Source organism: Echinops telfairi, unplaced genomic scaffold (genome assembly GCF_000313985.2).
Source record: "Echinops telfairi isolate 266 unplaced genomic scaffold, ASM31398v2 ScPeMD7_7;HRSCAF=31, whole genome shotgun sequence".
Taxonomy (NCBI): domain Eukaryota; kingdom Metazoa; phylum Chordata; class Mammalia; order Afrosoricida; family Tenrecidae; genus Echinops; species Echinops telfairi.
The window spans coordinates 26,598,898-26,609,184 of NW_022103904.1; the positions used below are offsets into that span (position 1 = coordinate 26,598,898).

Sequence of the window (10,287 nt, forward strand, 5' to 3'; positions counted from 1 at the left end):
TTCGTTCTATTAAATTGCCATTCCATGATGCACACCTTCCCCACATGACCGCTGAAGACAAATGTGTGCATAAGCAAATGTGGTGAAGAAAGCTGATGGTGCTCGGTTATCAAAAGATAGAGTATCTGGGGTCTTAAAGGAAGCAAAATGCAAGGAATGACTGCCGGGTGGCAGCCAGCCTGTCCCCCGCAGTGACTGAGTGTACTCAAGTCCTGGTTTTGGTCTGAGGTTGTTACGTCTGCCTCAGTTATGTGAACCAGTGATCCAGTCATACTGCTTCGGGACATTGATGGGCTCCACCTATATGCAGAGGTTTGTAATGTGTTCCATCAGTGAGGCCACCCAGTATGGTGAAGGAGACACAGTTGATTTCCCAGGGGGCCCATATATGCACATATACAACTTCCCTTAATAAGTTAATATGATTGTTATGGGTGGCTGTTGTCAAGTCTATTGTGGCTTGTGTGACAGAGTGGGCTAACTCCTTTGGGTGTTGTAGGCCGCATTCTTTATGGGAGCAGGTCAGCAGGCCGTCTTCTGTGGAGTACTAGATTATCCTGTTCATGAACTCCACAAGGGCAAGGGTACAGCTTTCTTTTGTCTACTTGTAGTGAGTTGAATTGTGTCTCCCAAAAGCATGTGTCCTGGTCTTAGCCCCTTGTACCTGTGAATGTGACTTTATTTGAGGACAGGGTCTTTGCTGCTGTAAGGAAAGGATCTCAGAGTGAGATCATTCTGGAGTTAGGATGGGTCCTAAATCTAATGGCTGAGGTCCTTATAAGAGAAAATAGGAGGGGATCAGGGACACAAGGAAGGTCACATGAGAATAGAGGCATGGGTTGGAGTGATGTAGCTACAAGTCACGGAAAACCAAGGGTTTCCAACAATCACCAGAGGCTAGAAGAGAGTTATGAGACAGATTCTCCCTCAGGGCCTCTAGCAGAAATCTAACCCTGCCCTTGGGTTTAGGTTTCTGGCCTCCAGAACCTTGAGAGAATACATTTTTGTTGTTTTAAGCTACCTGGTGGTTGGTAATCCCCTAGGAAGCTAGCCCGATGCTGTACCTCTAATCCCTAACAATGGATAAATAAGTGCTGGATGGGATAGAGCCTTTCTATACAGACCTAGAGACCCCTCTTCCTCTTGACATCAGCCCGCAAATGCTTGGGTTCTGACCATTCAGTTTGCCACCTGATGACTTAATACACTCCTTCTTTCTCCTTCTGTAGTCAAGGACACACCAAGGTGTAAGGATAGGCCGAGAAGTTGTCACATCTTCTAGCCCAGCAACCCTGTCCTGAGGGAGCTGAAGGCGAGCAGTGCCGCTGACTGAGTCTCTCGCTGAAACAATCACCTCTTTTTCTCAGGGCCCTTTAATTTGCTCAGCCCTCTGATCCAAGCCCATCTGCTCCCTTTCAGAAAAGGGAGTGGCTTTTGGCCTCTCTCCAGTCGCTCGGCTTCAATCTATCTTCCTTGTAAATTTTCAAAGGCCGCTGGCAGTGGCTCAGAACCCCATTTCCCAGTAGCCTGGGGTATAATCAGGCCAGACCAAAGCACCTAAGCTTATTTCCAGGAGCCAGGAACTCATTGGCAAACACCTTCAACTTATCTTGGACTAGCCCGGAGCCTGGCCCTGTTTCCACACATCACTCTGTTCCCAGTCTGTCCCACCTACGAGAAGGCGTTCTTGCCTCTGCATCCCTCCCTTGGATCCTCCCTGCAGGCCTCTTTTTCTTTCATCTCTTGCTCTGAGAGGGAAAAGTTCCTTTTAATTGTCTTCCCTGGTAGGATTCTGTTACGGTTATTTCCACAGCTCTTTTGTTAGTTTGTTGTGGGATGACTCAAAATGAGAAGAAATAGCTGGAAACCTGCATCAATAGTTGTCGTCATTGCTAGGTGCCATCCAGTCAGCTCCGACCCATAGCGACGCTGTGCACAACCGACAGAAACACGGCCCGGTCCTCCGTCCTCCTCACAATTGTTCCTGTGCCTGAGGCCATCGATAGAGCCTCGAGTCAATCCATCTCATCGGGGCCTTCCTCTTGATCACTGACCTCCCACGTCACCGAACGCAATGTCCTTCTCCAGGGACTGGTCCCTCCTGACAATATGTCCGCAAGTATGTAAGGCAAAATCTGGGCATCCCAGTCTTTAAGGAGCGTGCTGGCCTTACTTCTTCCAACACAGGTCGATGTATCCCCTTAGCAGTCCGTGGTACTTTCAAGATTCTTCTCCAGCACCACAATTCAAAGTGTCCCACTTTCACATGCCTAGGAGGCCATGGAGAATGTCATGGCTCGGCTCAGGCACCCCTTAGTCCTCAGAGTAACATCCTTGCTCTTCTATACTCTACAGAGGGCTGGGAGCTTTCCTCGCTGCTCCCCAGAGAAGGGCCCACGCAGCGTGGGGACACGTTCACCATGTCCGGAGCCCTTGGCGTCAGCAGACGGAGGAGGAGGAGGACCTCAAATTCCTTGCCAAAGAAACCCATTTAGGTGGCACCACCCTTGACTTCCCCGTGGGACAGTACATCCGCGACAGGAGACGTGATGGCTCCTACATCAGAAACCCGAGGAGGACCTGGGAGCAGCTTCTGTCGGCGGCTCGTGCCACGGTTGCCATCGAAACGCCTGCGGATGTGAGTGTCCTATCTTCCCGGAATGGCAGCCAGCGGGCTGGGCTGAAGTTTTCTGCTGCCGCCGGAGCGACTCCAATTGCTGGGCGCTTTCACTCGGGGAACCTTCAGGAACCAGATCCGGGCCGCCTTCCGGGAGCCACGGCTTCCCGTCCCGGGGCTGACCACCTGCCTCTCACAGAGGTGAACTTGCCCACCACTGCTCTGTGTAACACAGACTCTCCTCTGCGGCTGCGTGGACGGTGCCAGCCCGTGTACCCACCAGGGAGCTCACTGGGTGGGGCGGATGGGGTGGAGGCTGGCTCGTGTGCATGCGGGGCACCAGCTCCCGTGAGAGGTCTGACCTCTGCTTTTACAGAGACCCAGAAGAGATGGAAAAGGATGAGCAGGCTGCGGCTGGAAGGCTGTGACCAAGGAAGAGTGTCAAGGGGAATGGACTGCTCCCGCTTCACTGCTGCCCAGCCGGAGGCCGCAGCCGGATGGGAAGGCCGATCCAGCAGTGCCCCGCTGAAGACTGGTCCACAGCCCCCACTGCTCTGGCCCCTGAGCAATCTTAAACTGTTCTTCCATGAGTTTCTAGAAAATGGAAATAAGGTTGATGGAAAATAGAGACCAATTTCTACCAAAAAAATAAAAAGTCAAAAAAATAAAATAAAAAGTCTTGTGCAGTGTACCTAATGCAATACATCTTTTGATCTCTTGACTGCTGCTATCATGGGCATTGCAAAATTAGGACTGTGGACTATATGAAGTATGAATTTAGGAAAATTGAGAATTGTCAAAAATGAAACAAAACAAAGATATACTAGGCATTAGTGAGGTGAAACAAGTTCATGTTCACCGTTGTGCATCGGACAATCATACAGTCTACTTTCTACCACTCACCTGTCCGTTCGTCTTTCCATGTGGCCTGTGTGTGGCCACGAGGCAAGGCGCCATGCCACTGGTATCTCAAACGCCAGCAAGGTCATTAGTTTCCAGACTGAGATAGATTAGGCAAAAGGACCTGGCCGATTTCAGTGGTGCTAACAGACTAAGACGGACTAGGAAGAAGGAACAAGTGGCCAACTTCTGAGGGATTCGCTCCTGAAAATCTTATTAATAGTGGCAGAATATGGTTTGATATACTTTCAGAAGATGAGCCCCTTGGGCTGGAAGGCACTGGAAATATGCTGGGGGAAGCATTGCTTTCTCAAACTGGAGTGGACGTTAGTGACGTGGATAGAATAAAGCTTTGGGGACTGTCATTTGCTGATGGGGCACGACTGACTATAAATGGAAAGAAATAGCTGCCAACATGAGGCATCCGTGGGCTGAAGTGCACTGAACTGGGCCGTCCTGAGTTGGACGATTGCGCAGTTGAGTCTGCTGGGTTTGGGAAATTCAAGGAGTGGTGTTGCATTCATCACCAAAAAGAACATTTGAAGTTCTCCCCTGAAGAACAGTGGTGTCCGTGATAGGATAATTTTTATGCCTACAAGCAAGTTTGGTTAATACTACCAACATTCAAATTTACGGACCAGCCACTACTGCAAAGATGAGAAAATGAAAGCTTTTTTACCAACTTTTGTAGTCTGAAATTGATTGAACATGCAATCAAACAGCATTGGTAATTACTGATGATTGGAATGTGAAAAATTGGAAAGAAATAAAGATCGGCAATTGGAAAATATGGCCTTGGTGATAGAAAACAGTCAAGATCCAATGATGGAATTGTGCAAGATCAACAACCCATTCATCAGAAATACCCTTTTCCAACAAAATACATGTGAACCTCATCAGTTGGAAGACACAGGAATCAAACTAATTACACCTGTGGAAAGAGGTTAGGGATAAGCTCAATATCCTCAGTCAGAGCAAGGCCAAGACCCAACTGTGGAACCAGTCTTTCAGAGCAAAGATGCGACCTTTCTGTGAAGCCAGAGATCCTCGCAAGACTAGATCTGATGCACTGACCACTAATGAACTGCGACCAGACGAGTTGTGGGAGGAGATCAAGGACAACACACACCAAGAAAAGACCGAATGGCTGACAGCAGAGAGGCTCGGAAACTTGTTCTTGAATGTAGAGTTGGAAAACCACATGGAAGAAAGGAGTCATACTCATTGCAAAGAAAGGTAATTCAACAGAATGACGACATTGTCATGCACAATCATTCATATCACGTGCAAGTAAAAGTTTGTTGAAGAGAATTCAAAAATAGTTACTGCAGTACGTTGATAGGAAGTTACCAGAAATTCAAGCCAGATTCAGAGAAGGATGTGGAATGAGAGGTACCATATCAGATGGATGTTGGCTGAAAGCAAAGAATACCAGATCAATGTTTACCTGTGTTTCATTGACTACACAAAAGCATTTGAGTGTGTAGGTCATAACAAACTATGGGTAACATTGTGAAGAATGGGAATTGCAAAACACTTCATTTGCACATGCAGTATACATACATAGACCAAGAGGCAGGAAAGTGTGCATTAGGGTTGTAGCCATCCGACTTCCACAAGCTACACGCTGAGCCAATCACCTGAGAAGCTATGTGAAGAGGGAACATAGCATTATTAACAACTGGTGAGATGCAGACAGCACCACCTTGCTCACTGACAGCAAGTGCAACTTGAAGCACTTACTTTTGAAGGTCAAAGAAGACAGTCTTTGGTGTGGATGACACCTCACATAAAGAAAAGTCCTCACAACCAGACCAACAGACACCATCATGATAAAAGGAGAGAAGATGAAAGTTGTCAAGGATTTCATGTTACTTGGATCCATAACCGACGCCCAGTGGGAGTAGCAGTCAACATAAAAAGTGATGGCTTCCCTGGGGCAAATCTGCTGCAAAAGGCATTTTTAAAGTGCCAAAAACCTCAGCTGCCACTTTGAAGACTAAGGTTCCCCTAACTCAAATCGCAGGGATGCGAAAGTGGGAGAGTGAATAAGGAAGACTAGAGAAGAATCAATGCCTTTTAACGATGCTGCTGCCAAGAACGTTGAATATACTCTGGACTGCTAAAAGGGTAAACACATCTGTCTGGGAAGAGGTGCCCCCAGGGTGCTCCAGAGAAGTGAGAATGGCAAGACTTCTCAAGTGCTTTGGACATGTTACCAGGAGAGGCCAGTCCCTGGAGAAGGGCATCACGCTGGGGAAAGCTGAGGGTCAGGTAAAGAGACAGACCCTTGACAAGATGGATGGACATAGTGGTTCCAACAGCAGGCTGAAACATAGTAACAGTGTGGGTGGTGCAGGACTGGACAGCGTTGCCTCTGTTGTACATAGGGTCATCTGACATTTCCTCTCTTATCAAAAGCAATACACGCTCATTAAAACAATCTAGAAAATCCAGTTAAGTGGGGCGATGACGTAAGGAAGAACAGCGTCTGGTCTGATTGGCTAAACTTAAGCACAGGTCAACGTTCAGCTTCTTATCCTAGCAGGGCTTCTCTCTATCTGCCTTCTTTACATTTTTTCCCCTTTCAAATGAAAGTCTCATTATTAACACACTTGTATACCCGTCCACAAAACAATTCCACTTCTCCAGAATAATTGTGAATGAGTACAAATAGGTCAACCCTCAGAAGCCCCACCGCACGGGGAGGCTGTTTTCTATCAACACCAGCAGGATCATGTTCAAGTGCTGAGCTAAGGCTGTTTGCGGAAGCAGCTTGTACCAGCAGAGCAGAGTCGGGACGGACCGAGCCCTCATTCTGACAGCCGTGTGCTTTGGGAAGAAGCGAGAAGTAAAGATGGAGGGCATCCTTTTACTTTATGCACCCAAGCATTCATACAGATGCAACATTAAAGGGAACAAGAAACATACGAAAATAATTTAAAAAACAAGTGAAATTTAAAACACAAGCGCAATGATGATTTTTGCCAAGATATTTACTTCAGTTTTGTTTCCCGTTTCAGAAGTTTCCCTACTTTCTGCGGGAGCGCTGGATGCTCTGCAGCACGTTAGGAATCTGAAAAGCAGGCCCAGGACCCGCAAGGACACAGGAGCCCGTGGCAGTAGCCGTTGGAGCCCTGAAGGATTTGGGTTGGTCAAAGGAAACCCAGGGGTTCTGGCAGTCATGTGTAACTTTCTCTTCTTTTTTTGGCCGAAATTTGGGCCTCAGCCCGAAGGGCAGGGAGCAAGGGGCAGAGCCAACAGAATTGGAAGTGCCTCTACCACTAACTGCCACAGCCTTCCACCCAACTCATCATCGCCCTACTGTGCTCCTCTCATGGGGACCCCATGGATGTCCCGGGAGAACTGTGCTCTGTGGGGCTTTCGTCAGGCCTCTCTGGAGGTGCCCGGAGGGCCTTTGGTATCACCCCCGGGATGCCAGGCTTCACTCAGCCCACACACAGGAAAGCAGGCCTCAGGCTGAAAGGAAGCTCACTGCTAACGGTGCTAATGGGGTGGAGGTGGGGAGGAGACATGAAAGAGTCAGGGAAGGCGTAGTTGTTGGCCAGAGAAGTTTTCCAAAGACCCATCACTGGCCCATTCCATACGGAAGTCACCCAGGCCCGCTGACCACTCCAGGCCTGGTTCTGAGCCTTCCGTGATCCCCACAGACCCCGCTGGAAACAGAAGGAAAGAAGGAAACTCCTCTAGAAAGATTCTGCCCAAAGATTTTCATTTCGGGGTCTTTAGTCTCCCCCTTCCCCTCTCCCAAGACCCCCGCATCCCAGCTCAGGAGCCCGTTAGGGCCTGTGGGTCACAGAGCGCCTGCCTGCATTTTTTGCCTCTGGGGTTTAGTGCAAGTTGCTATCTCACTTTCAGAGCCTGCTGCCCTTTAGTATGTGTGTGGGGGTGGGATATAATTAAATGTGAGGAAATGCGCCGACTCTTACCTACATTATGTCCATCTAGTTGTATCACCATCCATAGAACCTCAAAGGGGGAAAAAAATAATTTCACTCAAAATGCCTTCCATGACTAAAAACACATTATTTCAACAAAGAATGCACAGCAGAAATAATTCAGAAAGGATTAGTGTTCGGCTGCTAGAACAAAGGTCAGCAGGCAGAGTTCCAACAGTTTCCGAAACGGCGAGACTCACTTTGACACAGAGGATCAGAGCCTCGTCTTACTCTTTCATAGAGTGGCTATGAGTTGGGGTCAACAAATGATGATCCTGACCCCTACACGAAAGATCCAGGTGGATGCTGAGCAACCCCAGCCTGGAGCAGAGGCTGCCTGTTGGTTTGAAGAGGCTTGTGTGTGTGTGTGTGTGTGTGTGTGTGTGTGCGCACGCCAAGAGAAAAGGCCCCAGTAGACCCCGTGGCCTCCAGATATGTTTCTGTTAGGTAGCTAGCACAGGGACTGGGGTGTCCTTAGCGTATGCTCAGAGGTTCGAGCTCCCGGCCAAGAAACGGTGGCACACCTAGGTGGGCGATGCACCAGGATTGGCCCATCTAGGCCAGGTGAATTTAATTCAGCTGATGGGATTGACCACGCCTCCCAACGGGGTGGGGGTGTGGCCCTGAAAAGCACAAGTTTGCTCTCTCCCGGCACACAGCGCAGCGTGGCCGCTCTCTCCTGGCACACAGCGCAGCATGGCCAGGCTTCTGTCCTCTGTAAAGTCACTTGGATCACAAACCAGCATGGATTCTTTCTCGCGGAGCCCAGGACCGAGGTCTATCTCTCCCCGGAGAGAGACCTCACATTTCCTCTTCAGTTGAAGCTCATCAGAGAGGCGAAGGGTAAGTGGAGGCAAGTGTTCAATGAAACCGGTTGAAATGACAAGCAATGGAATGGTGCTGCACATGCACTACAAGTGCTGCAATATTTTTTAAACTTTTGTTTTGTTTTGTTTTCAAGGACAGGGAGCAGCTGGGAAATCAGAGTCAGATGGTCTCAGGTCTGCGTTTGCTGCCCTGGATGGGCTCAGGACTCAGGACCCTCGCAGACACCAGCCAGCACTTGCTTGCTGGGTCCTTGTTTGCCTGTGGGAGCCGTTTCCAGGCCTCTCTCCCAGGAAGAAGGCGACAGCAGGGTTGCTTCGGTAGGTGCCAGGCTCTGTTATAATACACATGCTTCTGAAAATTCTTACTGACGAATTCCTTGTAAGAATCAGCCATTTCTTCTGCACTCCGTGTGGCCTTTGGACCTGTTTCCGTCTTCGGTCCCCGTGGATGGACTCTTCGTTTCTCTTACTAAAAGTCGATTCTGTTGCGCCCAGAGTTCCCGGTTCCATTCTTGTATTTCTTTATTGTTTCTTTTAGTTTAACAAGAACATTTATTAAGTCTTAAATGAGACAGAGACACAGGATCTGGATAAGGGAGACCAGTAGCACCGAACCCGAATGGTATCTCGATTCTTGTATTTCTTGTCTTAGTTCTCAAAGCTTTTGTTGCCATGGCGACTCCTTTGCAGGGATGTAAACTTGAACAGGTGGACGGTTTGAGTGTCTGTCCGGGGTCCAATCCCATCATGGCAAGATTTCCTTGGAGGACAGAATCCCAAGATGCCAAGTTGCTCCATCCCTGCACTCGGTGCCTTGCTCTGGGTGAGCTAGTGACCGGGACCAGCAAAAGGACGAGGGAGGGTCTTGCTCCTGGGCCAGGCTCTTGCACCCTTAAATGTGCAAGATTGTGATGTGGGTGAAAGTTTACAGAAGAAATCAGTTTCCACTCAGCGTATTGTGACAGCTCCCTCCCCGTGTGGGTCACCTCTCCTCCTTCTTCTCCGTCCCTTCCTGCCTTTGGAGCTGTGTCCCTGGGCAAATGCAGCCCTTTGGATTTCCTGTGGTTGATTGGACTCTAAAGAGTTCTTTTGAGTGTTTGGCTGAAAGTTGAGCCATGAGAGGTCAGATTCAGGCCTGAAGCACAGCTAGCTAACAGCAAAGTTTTGGGCCGTCCACCCGTTTTTATCAGACCAGCGAAGCAACCTACCTGCATTTCTTCCTTTCTTTGTTTCTCCCTATATTATTCAGGACCCTTTTCAGAGCACTCAACGTGGGTGGCTGGGCACCATCCTATTCTTCTGGCTCAGGGACATGGAAGCTGGGTTCACATGGTCCAGTAGTCCTTTGGGCTAATTGTTTCCATGTGTCTTTGATTTCCTGCACTCTTGTGTGCTCAGGATGGAGAAGACCAATAGTTGCACTTCAGACAAGCACTGGAGTTTTAAAACAACCAAACCGGAGACTCCTCTTTGTCGCAGCATCATGTCCAGGTTGGGAGGTCTGGGGCACTCACTCACTCTTCTGTTTTATGGATACCAGACACTGAAGTAGTGGATAATAAAAACTTCTTCCTGTACATTGGATTATGAGGTGAGGGGAAGCTATAAGTATGCTCACTGCAGGGCTATTTATATTAAATTTGTTTTTCATATAAGGGAGAGGTTTATATACAAGAGCAATTGAACATTGAGAAAACACCCCAGCCCAGTCCAGATCAAGTCCATAAGTCTGATATTATCCCATATGTCCGATACCAATCTATAAATTTCTCTTCAGACTCACAAAACACATGCAATGAAGCCAAATGCAGGACAATACAAGCCAATGGGTAGAAAGTCTTTGGGTCCAGTGGCATTGTAAGCATCTCAGTGCCATCAGGGGTCTCTCTGTGGCTTCTCCAGCTTCTGAGGTCTGGTTGCATCCATGTGGCTTGTCTTCTGCAATGTCTCCCAGGGAGTAGCAGAGAGAGAGAGGTGTCTTCTG

General features: G+C 48.6%; 1 pseudogene; it reads left to right on the top strand.

Annotated features, from left to right (window-relative positions):
* Positions 1-2,420: 2,420 nt before the first annotated feature.
* LOC101651787 lies at positions 2,421-3,244 on the top strand (annotated as a pseudogene).
* Positions 3,245-10,287: the final 7,043 nt, after the last annotated feature.